Source organism: Anthonomus grandis, chromosome 7 (assembly GCF_022605725.1).
Source record: "Anthonomus grandis grandis chromosome 7, icAntGran1.3, whole genome shotgun sequence".
NCBI lineage: Eukaryota > Metazoa > Arthropoda > Insecta > Coleoptera > Curculionidae > Anthonomus > Anthonomus grandis.
This window is the reverse complement of record NC_065552.1, coordinates 11,334,644-11,351,004: the sequence shown is the minus strand read 5'-3', so window position 1 is coordinate 11,351,004 and position 16,361 is coordinate 11,334,644. Positions and strand designations below refer to the sequence as shown.

Below are 16,361 nucleotides of genomic sequence, written 5' to 3'. Positions count from 1 at the left end.
TAATGTGGTGTCAGCCTAAAGCGTACCGCATCCGACAATGTTGAGGAGTACTTTTTAAGTGCTCTGTAAATTCGACCTTCTATGGTTGTCGTCGGATCCTTAGATAGTAGCCTGTATTCGCCTTTGTTCAAAACTTCCTCAACCTTGTTTTCTTAGGTTTCCAGGTCCATAATCACAGTTGCATTGCCCTTATCTGCAGGAAGAATTTTGATGTTCTTTTCACTTCTGAGGTTCCTGAGAGCTGTTTCCTCTTCTTTGCTAATGTTCTGCAAAGGTTTCTGTTTTTTAAGTGAGTCTAGAGCAACCCTTACCTCGTGTGGAAATTCATCGGCCTCAGGACGTGGTAGGTGGATTGATTCTACTGAGGACACTATGTCTATAAAAGATGGTTTTGAGGATATAGCGAAGTTTAGTCCTCTGTTTAACACCTTCTGTTCAGCATCGGTAAGGGTTCTTTTTGACACATTAATGATGGTGGCGGGGAGGTTAGAGGTTGGTGCTGGTTGAGTCCTGTTGGTTCGTCTGGATTTAAGGTTTTGGAGTTTTGAAAGGTGGCTTGCTCTTAGCTTTTCTCTTAGTTTTTGGCAAGTGAAGTCTATTTTGTCAAAGATTGGTTGATAGTCTTCCTCCAATGTAACTTCTTTGATTTCTTCGAATCGCTGAATGCATTCGATTTCTATTTTTGCTTTCTTCCAACGGTGGTAGCTAAGTTTAGATCGCAGCAGCTCCATACTAGCACGTTCAAGAATACGTTCTGATCTTCTACCTGGTATAGCGGTTTTGAGACGTAGACCAGTAGGAATGACATTGGCGTCTCTTGTCTCTCGCAGGAAGCTGATGTGTTCCTCCTCCTTGGGTTCCGGGTCCGTACCGGTTATCCAATCTGTTTTTGAAGGTGGTAGACAATGGTACAGTGAAAACTTCTTGTCGGACTTGCATTGTCTTATTTATTTATTGTAACACGACGTTTCGGTTGGTAAGTATCTCCAACCGTTATCAAGTGTAAACTGACAGCAAACTACTATTCTATAGGCTTATATACTAGATGTGTGCAGCGATGTGGAAGGGGAGGGAAGGGAGGGAAAGTCATCCGTGAAAAAGAGTTGGAGGGGGGGAAGGACACGCGTCTCTCTAGATCCTACACTGTCCTGAGAGTAGAGGCTTCCAGATGTTGGGTATATCGACGCTTGGCTGGCTAAAGATCCTCTGATTCTGTGAAATGAAAGCTGCCTCTACGAACTTCCTCTTCCGCCAGTGCTGTTCCTTGTGCAGAATCTTGGCTTCTGACCAATGGATATTGTGTCCATTATGCCACGCGTGCTCTGCTATCCCGGATTTGGACACCTCTCCTCTTTGGGTCCAGCTGCGATGTTCCTTCGCTCTGATTTCTAGGGGGCGCTTCGTTTCACCTATGTATGAGTCACCGCACTCACATGGGATCCGGTAGACGCAATTTTTGGTATCCACTATGCCATCTGGTTTGGTCTTTGAAACCACGCTTCTGATAGTGGTGCTAGATCTAAAGGCAGTTCTAATATTGTACTTGCTGGCAATGCGTCGGATGCCTCTGGACGGGGTGATAGAACTTTTAGAGATCTGTCTTCGTAATTCTTACTTTCAGGTCAAGGATAGATTCTACGCCCAAGACGAAGGACTTCCGATGGGTTCATCTCTTTCCCCAGTAATAGCAAACATCTTCATGGAATGGTTTGAGGAACATGCAATAGATGCCTCCCGGTGCAAACCGAAGCTCTGGCTTCGATATGTGGACGACACCTTCATCATCTGGGACAAAGAGGAAAAAGCACTTCAGGAGTTTCTGCTTCACCTCAACAGTTTCAGACCAACAATCAAGTTCACGATGGAGACAGAAAAGGACTCAGCTCTACCTTTTCTAGATGTTCTCGTTAAAAAGGTCGGCGGAAATCTACGAACTTCAGTTTATAGAAAACCAACACTCACGGGCCAGTATCTGCACTATGAGTCCAACCATCCTGCAACCACCAAAGTAGGCATCATAAGATCCCTCTACAATAGAGCTCGAACCATCTGTAGAAACGACGAGGATCTCAAGACTGAAGTGGATACCATCTACAAAGACCTACAACAGAATGGATATCCAAAGAAGCTAATAAGTAGGACCATCCAAAGGACGCGTCCAAATCAAATCAGAGACGAGGCCACCACGACAACCAGACTTCTACCCATACCTTACATTAGGGGTACATCGGAACAAATCCGACGCATTGCCAGCAAGTACAATATTAGAACTGCCTTTAGATCTAGCACCACTATCAGAAGCGTGGTTTCAAAGACCAAACCAGATGGCATAGTGGATACCAAAAATTGCGTCTACCGGATCCCATGTGAGTGCGGTGACTCATACATAGGTGAAACGAAGCGCCCCCTAGAAATCAGAGCGAAGGAACATCGCAGCTGGACCCAAAGAGGAGAGGTTTCCAAATCCGGGATAGCAGAGCACGCGTGGCATAATGGACACAATATCCATTGGTCAGAAGCCAAGATTCTGCACAAGGAACAGCACTGGCGGAAGAGGAAGTTCGTAGAGGCAGCTTTCATTTCACAGAATCAGAGGATCTTTAGCCAGCCAAGCGTCGATATACCCAACATCTGGAAGCCTCTACTCTCAGGACAGTGTAGGATCTAGAGAGACGCGTGTCCTTCCCCCCCTCCAACTCTTTTTCACGGATGACTTTCCCTCCCTTCCCTCCCCTTCCACATCGCTGCACACATCTAGTATATAAGCCTATAGAATAGTAGTTTGCTGTCAGTTTACACTTGATAACGGTTGGAGATACTTACCAACCGAAACGTCGTGTTACAATAAATAAATAAGACAATGCAAGTCCGACAAGATGTTTTCACTGTACCATTGTCTACCACCGTCAAAAACTGTAAGTCTTTAGTGCCAACATCTATGATATTATCCTGATTATAAAATATTAAATCAATGGTAGGTGAGCTATAATTATTTATTCTTTTGGGCTCTGAGATAAGTTGTTTTAAATCAAATACGTTAGTAATATTTTGTAAAGGTTTACTGAATTTGTTGCCCATTTTTTCCCATGTCAATATTAAAATCCCCAGAGAGTGCATCATTGCTTGAAAATAATTCTGACAATATTTCCTCATAATTTTTTTTTCTTTTCTCTCGAAGATTTTATCATCCAAGAATAACTTAACTCAGATGTGCTCAATAAATTCGGTACTTTCTTTCGTAGTACAATAGAGTATTTGATATTTTTCTTTATGGATAAGCCTACGCCACCACCCCTACAATTTCTGTTCTGCCTCACAAAATTATAGTCTGGTAAACTAATTAGATGATCACTTATATTACAATGTAGCCATGTTTCAGAGACCCCGATGACACTATAGTTGTGTGCGAGTAAGTTTGAGGTAATCTCTGAATATATCAAATTTATTAGGTAAGAAACGTGCATTTATATGTGTCAAGGAAGTCATAGTAAGAAGAAAATAAATAGGAGAAATAAAAGAAAAGAGAATAAAAAGGAGCTTTAAAAATAGATACTAAAGAGTTACTAGAGAGCAAAAAATTCTTATACATACAACCCGTGCATGCATACTATTGTTTAATTTGTGGCTTTTTCTTAAAAACAAGTTTTACTTACATTATAGAATAGATTATTGAAAACTAGAATTATTACTTTAAAAAATATGGCTTAACAATAAGAATAATAAAAATTAGTCTAGGAGAAAAGTCTTATCAGTCAACACTATACTAAACCATTAAGCAAATCTTTTCATGCAATAAAAAAAACATACTGAAAATCATACTGAAAAAATAATAATTATACTGTCCCATCCTTATGTTCACGTATTGCTAAGAGAGAAAAGAAAATACAGTCTTAAAATTAAAGACAAGTATGACCGTTAAACTGCGATTTGACTGAGGTGATCAGGGTTGTCCACTCTATGAATTCCACCCGGATTGTTTTTTACATAAACACTGCTATTAAGGCACCACGCACTTTTTGCACTAAACTTATTTACAGCGGAATAAAGCAAATTTTGTCGCACTTTTTAGAGATCTTTCTTGATTGTAATATTCGGCGTCGATTTTAAAAATTTACGATTTTTAAGCACCATTGATCATTTGTTTACGTCTGAAAACTATACAAAAGTAGCAGGCCGTTTTGATAGATCGGGTACTTTTGACTGCACATATCTTAATATTCTTTATATATTTATTTAGGATATTTTCTTAATATATAGATTCTTCAGTTAACAGTAAGAAGATTGCACTAGCTTAGTTACATGGGAAGCAAACCTAAGGTTAAAGTCAATGAAGAGACCTAGAGTTTTCCACATTCCTTAAATTTAAGGGTGGAATTATTTAGGGTAATAACAAAATCATTAGTAAAAGATATGTAGTCTTTCGCTGGTCCAAAACCCAATATTTATAGTACATATGTTTGAACTAACATTAAGGTTATGATTAATTTGAAGGGGCGCATTTAAATAGTTTTTTTTTTGAAATGAAACATAAATTTGGCTGTCATCAGCGTATTGGTGTATAGAGCAATATTTCAAAAAAGAATGAAAATTAAATGTATATAAAAAAAGCAAGGAACACAAGGCACTACCTTGTGTAATTGTGATATATTGCCAATGAAAGTTACACGCTGAGAACGAATTGAGAAATAACTTTTGAAAAAATTTATAGATTCATCGCCTCATAAATGTGAAGTGCGTCATAATGGCTCATTCAAGCCAATAAAATTTTACTTTGTTACATAGTGGTCATGCTCAAGGGCCTTGGTAACATCAAGCAGGTTTTAAGATTTTTGTCAGTAGCCCTTAAAATATCATCAATGACCTTAGCAAGTGCTGTTCTCGCACTGTGATTTGTTCGACAACCTCTGACTGTATAGGCAGGCGGTAGTAGAGAATATTTATTTAGGTATTCATTTAGTATTCAGGTATAGTTTAACAATTTTTGTTTTTACTTTTGATGCTATTGATAAAATACTTATAGGTCTATAGTGTGACATTTTAGTAGTGCTAGTAATTTTTTGGATTGGAATTATGTTTGAAAGCTTCCACTGCCTAGGAAATTGAGCAGCCAGCAGATATTTATTTATAATAAAAGTAAATATATCAAGGAATTGAGGAATAAGAATGGTAGGGATTTTTAAACTTATATTATCGTACCTAGTAGACCCTGATTTAATACTATAAACGGTTTTCAAGGGCAGTTCTGGTAAAACTTCAGTGAATTTAAATAAAGGTATACTAGGGTCGAAATTATTGGCATATTTATTGTCGATAATATTTTAAGAGGCATTAATTTTGTTATAGGTATTATGTTATAATAGAAATAGTAAATTAGTTACTTAGTTAGTTAAATGGGTTTAAAGTTATTAAAATAATTTACCGAAGTTGTATCTGATTCACTATTTAAGTATTTTAAAGTTTTCCAAAAGTCCTTAAGGTTTGTTTTAAATTTATAGTTGAGATAGGATTTTTTTCTTGTCAGACAGTCGTATTTGCAAAGTTTTTAAGGTCCTTGTATTAATTTCAACATAATTCTGATTTAGATTGTTTAAATTTTAGAAGTGCTTTATCCATTATTTTTTAATCGTATCATTAACTTCAGCTTTGCAGTGAGCCAAGGCGCAGGCGCTTTTGTTGTCCTGACAATAGTAATAGGAGCATGTGTATCAAAACCGTAAAATAATAGTATTTCAAAACTCTACTATATTACCAACTGTATCTAATGTATAATCCCTGGAAAATAGCTAAAAATATTTTTTTTTGTTTTTTGAAGTTTCTAAATGTACAAAATTTAGGAGCGGGTCTTAAGACACACTCCGTAAGTGAGTAGTCATCCATAGGTATGGTAGCATGGTAATCCACCAGGGAACTATCTGAGCTAACTATGACATCCAACAGAGTCACGACGTTATTATGTATTCGGGTGGGGAATGTGACCATTTGCACTCAATTATACTTGTCCAAAAAAATGCTAAAAAGTTTGAAACTATGTGAAAAAGAAGTACAATTTATATTTAGATCGCCTCCAAAAATTATGGCATCGTGCTATGAGAGATAAGAAGAAATATATTGATTTAAAGTATCAATGGCCATAAGCACACTGCCATGCGGCGGCATATACTACAATATCAAAAATGTCCCCCGCCTCTAGCCTGTCTTTCACAGCGAAGTATACTATACCCAGGAATACTAATAAAACCATCAGCAATATTTTCAGATAACCAAGTCACACAGACTCCGACAACCGTATAATTTAATAGAAAATCAGAAAACAAATCAAAGCCTGTACCAACTGATCTAATTAAAAAAAAAACAAATCGTAAATAAATTGCTTTTCATAACACATATTTTTAACCTACTCCAGTTACCTCTTTCTTGTTAGGTCTTCCATTGGCAAATTTTAAAAAATATCCATTATGCACATCTGCACCTTAATTAAGATCAGCAGTAAAAAAAGGAAACAAGACATCGTGAATCTTTGTTTTTAAACAAATAGATACCTGAAGATAACCCATATACAAAACAGAAATCTATATTCTTTACCATCCTAATCTATGTATACAGCTGTAGAAATTTAAATACTCCTACAGCAAAAAAAAACATTTAGGGATTTCAGTAATGATATACATAGTTTAAAAATTTAGCACATGCGCGAAAGAGAATTAGAATATAATGGAAATGATTAAAGATCTGTAACTTTGTTGACACACATCTTATTATTGTCACGATAAATATAAATTTTACTTTACTTTTTATTTACTTTCATGAGAAAGGATCTGTGACTTTAGATCTTGTCGCAAAAAGCCAACTATGACGGATCCACACATATTTTCAGTTCCTTTTAAGCAGAATATAAAGTCAATATCTGATTCGTTACACTCAACATTAATGGTGTCACTAATTAAATTAGTCACTACTGAATGTAATGTTTCATTGTTTTTATATGAAATACTATTAAAACGCAACGTATTCTTCTTGGCTTTTTGCTGCAATAGATGACCTGTTGATGCCACCTCGACCTCCAAAACAATGATTGCCTTTTTGTTGGTTTCGGTAGCCCTCACAAGGGTCTCTATTGAGCCGTTAGTCACTTCCAGCTGAGATCCAAGATTGTCGAATCTGAGGTCTATTTAACTTTCAATTTGAGCAACAAACTGCCCACAAATTTCTTGCTCTATTTGTTCGGTTTCCACTGTGCTACGTGTCGGAGCCGGTGCCAAAGCCAGTACCAAGTATCATAAAGCTTTCGATAGAGTCTACATATCACACTTACTTAATATAACTATGTGTTTATATGTATATAAACTAGTTCAAAGAGTATAAATGCCATATACTAATCGAAAACAGAATTCATACTTTTTAATTGTACTACTTGGAGGAGTTGCTAAACTTTTTTTAAATATTTACATACTATGCTTGGAGATTTTCAGAATATGTCTCCTTTTATATTTAATTTATATATAAGTAGAATTAACTATTTTTTTATTTAGATATTTAGGAAATTTATTTTTAATTAGGTTATATAAAAAATAGGCTAAACCTGCTATTAAACACTGAAAGCCAGGTATAGTCTTTAAATCTATGTGGTAGATGTTTTCGCTGCCACATGGCAAATATAAATAAATCGAACACAAAAATTTTGAATCTATTGTCCTAGATTATACGAAATCTAGATATGGGTCGTTTACAGCATCTGCAGATTGTATCTTGATTTAGATAATTTCTATATAGATATAACAGTATTAATGCTAAATAAGTAATTCTAACTTTTTATACTTGTTAAAAATAATATGCTTATATATTCTAAGGCTTTCACTACCGAATCCAGAGAAAGCGGTTTTGTTCTAATAATAAAAAACAAAGTAATAAATTTAATGGATCCCTCACTATAACCAAAATAGTGTAAAATAGATGTTAGAATATCATAGTTTACCATATCAAATGCCTTAGTAAAAACCAACACACCTAATACATTTATTAATATTTCGTTCATACCCTTAACGATATCATCAGTTACATAAGCCAACGCCGTTTCACAGCTATGATTTTTTCTAAAAGCTGATTGTTTTTCCGACAATAATCCATTTAAATATAAATATTTAAAAATGTGGGTTTTAATAATTTTTTCAAAAACTTTAGAAATAGTTATTAGGTAATATAGAAATGGAATGTAAGTTTCCAAAGTCGTTTGGATTACAAACTTTTAGACGTAGCACATTAGATCCTTTCCATTTAAGAGGAAAATATGATTTTTCGATACAAAGGTTTAGGATGTGTGTAAGCGGTCTCAATATTTTCCGTAACGAGGGACAACTTAAGGACAGATTCTGTCAACCAATTATTATTATAGGAGTAAAGTCCGAATCAGGATTAAAAGGATTTTTTGAAGTACTAACAAAATACTTATTTAATTTATCTAATAATTCCAATGCATCAGAAATGGTTAATTTTGTTTTGTTGTGATAACGTGATATAATCTATAACCTTTTTCATAATATAATGTCAACAGAATTTTAGCAAAAATAAAGAAAAATAACGAGTTTCAATCCCTGAGTATTTATTGATTTCTCGTCTAACAAATATTACTCTAAAGTAAAAGAAAAAGAGTTTGAGAATAATTACACTTACGTAGAGTTTAAACTGGAAAAACAATATAAAAGTTAACAGAAAGCAGTAGTAAGGCAATTATGTAGTTCGATGATTAATCTCTTGAATTTGAAGTTGTACCAATCGATCTGAAGATTTGCTAGTCATAAACTACTCTCCTTTAAACAAATGTTTTTTGTCATTTTATTTCTGTCTTTACAAAAAGTCACTTTTTGTCCTCACATCGAATTAAATCTTTGAAATTTATTATTTGCTAGGGTCAATTGGGGTAATTGTGGACGATATTTAATGTTTTGACTTGTTAAACGATTTTTGTAGACATTACGCATTATGTTATGTATATGTAAATTAGCAGTCACATAGCTCATAGTATCTTCTTTGATAATTACTAGTGGTTTTCTGTAATTACAAGTCACATTAAGATAAAAAAATGTATTCAACATGCTTGTCCGTTTACATTTGCCCCTAGTCTTTGGGGGTAATTATAAACAAGCATCTCTTGACACATTTACTCTACCAGAAAAAAACCTGGGGCAAATGTAAACGAACTATATAAGTCGCTGTGTAGCAAAATATTTTTTGATATAAGTCGTGTTTACATTTACCCCAAAATAATGTGACCTTAAAGGTTTTGCTTGCAATATAAATGAAAAATCGAGATAAACATCAATATTTTCCAACACTTCTGTTTATTTTAACTAAAACTAAACTATTTTTGAGAACGCTAATAAAAGAAATTTATTCTAAGTATGTAATTATAATAATATTATAGGTATAAAAAATTAGTTTTGCTCATAAACAGGCACTATTGCTGGAAAGTTGTATAGTATTCTCTCTGCCTTCATTTGAATGCCAGGATCGGGAAGCACACCAATGATTTGATTCAAGGTTTTTAACTGACATCAGTTTCAACAATTTTGAAAAGCATTTTTGATGCATCACAGGATTTAAGACCAGTCACTTTTATTTCCATTAATTTTTCATCCACAGCTTTAATTAAACACACATATTTAAAAAGAGTAGTCTTTCTCTTTCCACCTTTGAACTGCACAAGAATAAATTTCCCTGTGGACAAGTTTGAACTATCGACTGTTTTAAGCTCTATATCTTGTTTTTCCGGTTCTGCCCAATCTATTTCATCATCAGTATCACCTAGACTTATTTCTCCATCAGAACTTTCCGAATCTGCAACTGGTTCACTTATCATTTTTTTCAATTTCGGCTCTAACTTTTGTTGTCCGTTTTCGGATTAGCCTTTTTTTCCTTTATTTTTCTTCTTTTCTTCTGCTTCTCTTAGTCTTTCCAAGACTTGGTTGGTTGTTAACACCTCTCTATATCTTTGTTGCTTTAATCTCGGTATGACTTGTTTTTTCTCTTCAACAATATCTTCACGGCGGCTAAGTGGCAAGAAAATTTTGGTAATTTCTGTCGATTTAGTGATAGACGATGATGTCGATAGTTGTGGACTATGGGTCACTAATAACTTTTGGTAGTCAGTTGAAGATGTAGAAGGCTGCTATCGGCTTTCAGCTGATGACACTGAATGATGTTGACTACAACATGATGAAGTTGAAGGCATTTGATCGTCGACCGTGGGTAGAAGTGGGCTTGGTTCAGAAATTGCAACAACAGTTGATTTAGAGTATACTGGTTGGATAATAATAGCATCGGATGTTACAGATTTCCGAGCTTTGAGGGTAGCTTCGTATTTGGCCAAGTCTTCTGGTGTAAATTCATTTTGTGGGAATTTGTTTCGATTAACTGGGTATACGCCAGTATTTTTAAATCCAGATAAAATATTGCTAGAAACCATAGAGTCTTGCCAAGTAATGCCAAGTAATTCGGTAAATTTTTTCATAGTTAGCCGTCCACACCCTCGTCCCATTTGTTCCTTACCAAACTTCACCAATTGTTTATTCCAGTTCACCTTTAAGGGTCCGAAGACACACTTGTCTGAACCTTATCCGTAAGATGGCTTGGAAACTTTATCAAAATAATATTGTTGTGCATTGCCTCTTCAATAATTCTGACGCTCATATGACTGCTGTGACCATCATACAGCAGTAGAGGTGCTTGATCTAGAAGGTTTCGGGAAGTTATTAAACCTTTAATGTAAGGTATAAACCCTGTCGTAAACCACTGGAAAAATTGCGGCTCCTCCATCCATCCATTAGTGGAGGCCGCATATAGAGTTCCTGGATAGGCGCTATTGGAAGTCCAACGAGCCTGAACTCCAGCTCCCTTGAATACGATGAGCGGTGAAAGTGCTTTTCCATCGGCAGAAACACATCCTAAGACTGTCGTCGACTCTCTTCCAGAGCCTCCAGAGATCCGGTACAGGGCCTTTCCTTTCTCTCCCTATTACGCCTAATACGTAATACCTAATTGCCCTAATACAATAGGGATTATTATTAAAACCTGACTCGTCAGCATTAAAAATAAAGCTTCCTTTATCATCTAAATTATTTTCATCAATGATTCTTTTCAGGTCATCAAAAAAATGGTAGACGATCTCAGGTTTTCTAGCATCCTTCCGCAGTTTTTGCAAATGTTGCGGTTTCTTATGAGACAGTTCAGGATGTCTTCTCATGAATGAGTAGTACCAGTATTCTCCCGGTACTCCATTTTTAAATGGTGTTCTTAAACCTTTTAAATTAACATACTCTCCAACCAGTTGTCTAAGTTCTGCTTTCTCACATGGTAGACCCATCGCAGTACGTGCCAATAAACAGTTCACTATTTCATTTTCGATATTTGAGGATAAAACTTGGGAACGTCCATTTAATGGAGTCTTTCTTCCTCCTATCCTTTGGTAAATAACTGATCTGGGAACACCATAGAACGTTTCTGCTTACACGATACGTTTTATTTTTATTTTGGACATCTGCAACGGCATTCGCAACATCTTCAGTTGTATAAGAAGGTGCTTTTTTCCTTACATAAGTACGAGGCATCTTTAAACTGCAATAAGACAAAGAAATTACTCATTTTACATAAATTATCGGCTAGACACTAATTTTATTATGTTTACAATTACCCCAAAAGTGTGTATACATTTCGCTCAAGAACAAATTTATTAGGGGGAAATGTAAACACTCAATTATTTTAGTGATTATAAAATTTGTCGACAGACATTTAGGCGTTAAAATAGACACAATAGTATAACAAACAATGTCCAAATGAAATATCTAACTTACCTCGATGATTTGCATTCGAAAACTTCAGTGCCGAAATTCAACATAAAATCACCAAACACATCAAATTGCATCAGCCAACTAATGCAAGAAGAGCACAAACAGGAGTAAAATTTCGAGGGAAACCGAGTTCGCCCGACATCGGCACGACTCGAATAGTGAGCTTCGCGCCAAATTTTAAATCTAAATGTTGTTGTGTCTACAATTACCCCAGTTTACATTTACCTCAATTGACCCTATAGCAAAAATTTTCAAACCCTAACATACTAAAAATTCTCTACTTTAGTTTTGTTAGATCCAAATTGGAAAATAGTTGTCTCATTTTGGCATCCAATTTACCGAGTTGATATTATAAAGCTTGAGTCTGTGCAGCGCAAATTTTTGAAATATTTATCTTTCAAAGAGGATGGTGTTGATCCTACTAGAGGACTACAATGATTTTTTATTATATGGGTTTGGAATAGTATCCTTAAAAACTAATAGGCGTAGATTAGGAATTACCTTTTTATACAAACTCTTAAATAATAAAATTGATTGTATCGAGTTACTTAATCAAATTAGGTACATAATTGCCAGGTTAAACGCAAGATGTTCCTTAACTTTTTATTGTCAACGTCTTAAAACTAATAGGCTAATTAGAGCGTCAATAAATTATATCTGTTATTTGTTTAATTCTTATTATACACAATATGATATTTTCTATGATTCTTTGACAGCAATATTAAGATTAATTGATCTATTACTGTTTTCTAGTGTTTACTTATTTTATAGTTTGGGTTAGGGTCAGGTCATTAAGTAATTTTGTTAAAATATTTTTTGTTTCTTTTTCCTTTTTCGTTTTTTTTTTTATTTTTTTTATAAACTTTATCAAGACTTATTTATTTTTTGTATTTCCTGTAATTGGGTGACTTACCTGTTGGAAGTATATTTATCACATAGAAAGCTTCTATTCCTATTTCCTTAAAATAAATATATCTTTTTACTGATACCTAAATGAAAAATTTAAAATTATGTTCTCCACCAATAAAATAGTCATTTTTAAAGAAATCCTCGTCATAAATATTTTTTTTATAATGCAGAAAATCATCTTAGTGAAAACATGTTAGCCAATGTGATAATTGGTAAACTCACCTTAGAACATGGAAAGGCTAGAATTAGTATTACCGTGGAACTATGAGCAGTTTATTTGCTTGCAACATCTATGACTTAATAATATATAAAGCATTTTCTTTAATAACATTTGATAAGATACTCCATAGAGAAGTCAGAATTCAATGTAAAATTAATGCAGCTGATTATGTATATTGGAGAAAAAGGCAACATCGCAACGCTGCTCGATCGCATTGTTGATTCCACCGAAATAAGAAATCTTTGCCTGTGACTTATGAACTCTTTATGCGTTTTTTATAATTTCTAATAAGTTTTCTAATAAAAAGCGTTTTTATGGACATTAAATATTTTATAAATATTAGAGATTTCTTAATAGGTTTTTATTATTCTTTGTTTATGACGACGTTTCTTCCTTAATATGATGTTATCACAGAACTTCACAAATACCAAATATAAACACAAACACGTTTAACGAGATGACATTTCGCAAGACACCAGCTTTTGCTTGCGGCCTTTCCACATTTTTTAAAAGCGATTTTGGAAACAGGAATGTTAATTTTTCTTTTGCTTGAAAGATATTATTTCTGTGCTTAAAATAATGTATACCTATTTCTACTTTTTATTTTAAAACCAAAATCTAACACCATTAAGTTAAATTAACATTATTATGATATATAGCTGAAAATTTCCTTATTTGAAAATATGTGTAAACTTGACAACAGAGAATCGGTGAATATGTCTGTAAACAAAACATCCTTCTTGCCCCTGTGCACATGTTGAACACAAACAAAGTTGTTGTTTATTAATTCTAGTCTTTCAATGTTCTAAGAAACTCACCTTCCAAAAACGTGCGTAATTCCAACGCAGCGTAGGACGTATTGTAATCAATTATTTTTAATTCGGGCCTCTTACTCCTCTTCCTTCCCCGGTTAAGGCGGAACACCCCCTGGACACTCGCGCCCCTGTTTCAGAATCCGGACCGACACGGGATTCAGGGACTCACAATCACTATTAATGTCCCGCTAAGTGGCAATAAAGTTTACGGACGCGAGATGTCGCATTAGTATGCAACCAGCGAGTTCCCTGGGAAAATTACGCCCGGCACTGACCCGGTCCTTCGACACGAATTGAACTAACGATGTCACAAAGAGACGTCTGTTTGATTTAAGGTGGGATATATGCCAGTTAATTTAGACCAATTTGGCTGTTCAGTGCTCAGCCTAAATTAATAATCAGGTTTTGGACTAAGGAATTGACAGGGTATGGATGGCGTGCCACGAAATGTGTTCAATAACAGGGCGTTTGTTGTTTAACCGGACGGGTAGTAGATAATAAAGCTAAACACTCCTTATAGCTGGTGAAATAAATATATTATAAAGGCAATTTCAGATTAGATTTTGATGTATTGAACAATCTAGAAAAGCCTTTATTCTAAAAGATCTAGGCTCTAAATCATGTTGTTTATTTGTTTGTTAATTATTACGATGTCTTAAAGTTATTTAGAGTTACTATAGACCTTTATATACCATAAAGAGATATATGATTTAGAATATGTTGTAAATCATTTATTTCATAAAATATTTAAAGTACAGTCGAGAAAAATACATACGTGAAAAAACTTTAATACAAAATTGTGCTTTGCTGTTTTTTGTAAAATAGAATTAGATTTTCTTCTTAAAAGAAACTATTTTAATGATTTCGTCCTAGTTAATTGTAAAATTTTACTCTTAAAAAGTAAATAGAATTTAATTATTTTCCTTTTTGTTGAATAGTTTTTTAGGGCATACATATATCTATACTTTAATCAGAAGATAAAATTTAAAAACTTTTTAATTTTTTTTTAAAAACCTAAGGGGCGAAGGATTACAAATTTTTGTTTTTAAGCCTTTCTTATGGCATATTAAGCTGCACTCAAAAAAAAAAACAAAGGTTAAATAAGACTGTACTGCAAAATGAAAATGATTATGAGCGTGGCAGTGATAAAGTAGTTTCGCAATTATTTTGAATGATAAAAGTTTTAATGCATTCTGTTGAAATTCTCTTTTTATGTTCTTGAATATTTGCTGGTAAATGTCAAACTTACTCTTAATTTGCTTGATCGTGAAAAGGGCAATACTATGTACAATTTAGGAATATTAAAAACTGTATTAAACGGCTTACTGTCTTATTTACAAAATAACAATGTACTGACTTATTTACAAAATAACAATGTATAGGCAGTTCCATTTTGCATACTTTTGCCGTATGTCTCCGTTATTTTTAACGTTATTTGGTTTTCGTAAGAGCGTGCTAGTTTTCTGTAAAGCTAAAAATGCCGTTAACAAAAACTTTATAGCTCATTTTTTTAAATTTTAAAATTTGAGACTATGAGTCTTCATTATCCTACAACTTATCAAAAAGTTAAAATAATATTCTTATAGGTTTTTTTTTCGGAGAATGCAGTGGTGTAGATAATATTTATTGTATATGTTACGGGTAAAGTTAGAATAACGGTTAAATTTAGGTTTACCCGGATAAACTGCACAATACTCAGGAAACATGGGTAAAGTCCGAAACAATATTGAAATTACACAGATTTCGGATTTTACCCGGGTAAACCGCGTTCTATCCGCTTTTGCGTGGGTAAAGTTGGATGTAGGAATTATTATTGCATCATCGTTCATCACGTTCAGTTCAGTTCTAAAATGGCAACCGAAGAGAGTGGACGTGCGCTTTAAGCACAGCGTTTTTATGAAGTTTTTAACGAGTTGGTATCTACGAAAAGTGCAAATAGTTTTTAATAATGAACAATACCAAGAAATGTTACAATCAGTCAAGTTGGCAAAAAACTCTAAGACTACGCCACAATATCGGCGGTTAAAGAGGTTTGACATATGTTCTGTTAGGGGCGTTGAAAAGCTTACTATTCGTGTATCGTCAGGTGAATCTAGCATTAAATATTACGTTACAAACGACGAAATGTTTGACATTTTGCATGATGCACATTTAGCTATAGGACATGGCGGTAAGCACCGTATGGAAAGCAAATGTAAAAAAAAGTACAAGAATATAACTCAAAATGTTATTAAGTTATATCTGCGCTTGTGTGAAGAGTGACAAAATAAACTGAAATCTGCCAAAAAAGGACTTGTGGTTAAACCAATGGTTTTTTCGGAGATGAACAGCCGTTGTCAAGTGGATCTACTTGACATGCAATCCCATCCGGCTAGAGAATACAAATTTATTATGGTGTACCAGGACCACTTAACTAAGTTTGTTCAAATACGTCCATTAACGTCGAAAAGGGCTGAGGAAGTAGCTAAGAGCCTGGTAGACATATTTTGTATTTTTGGCGCCCCATCTATACTATAATCGGACAACGGCCGGGAGTTCGCCAACTATGTCATTGAAGAGTTATGTACGATGTGGTGT

The 16,361-nt window shown here is 34.4% G+C and overlaps 1 protein-coding gene across 4 annotated transcripts in view; it reads right to left on the bottom strand.

Moving 5' to 3' along the window:
* The window catches only part of LOC126738818 (teneurin-a), a 1,182,227-nt gene that overhangs the window by 956,876 nt on the left and 208,990 nt on the right, over positions 1-16,361 (bottom strand). Inside the window, exon 1 of one of the 4 annotated variants that reach the window (XM_050444264.1) lies at positions 13,788-13,946. The exons of the other annotated variants lie outside the window; for them this stretch is intronic. The gene's annotated coding sequence lies outside the window, so the exon portion shown is untranslated. Of the gene's footprint in view, positions 1-13,787; positions 13,947-16,361 lie in introns of those variants that run through there. 4 annotated transcript variants of the gene reach the window in all.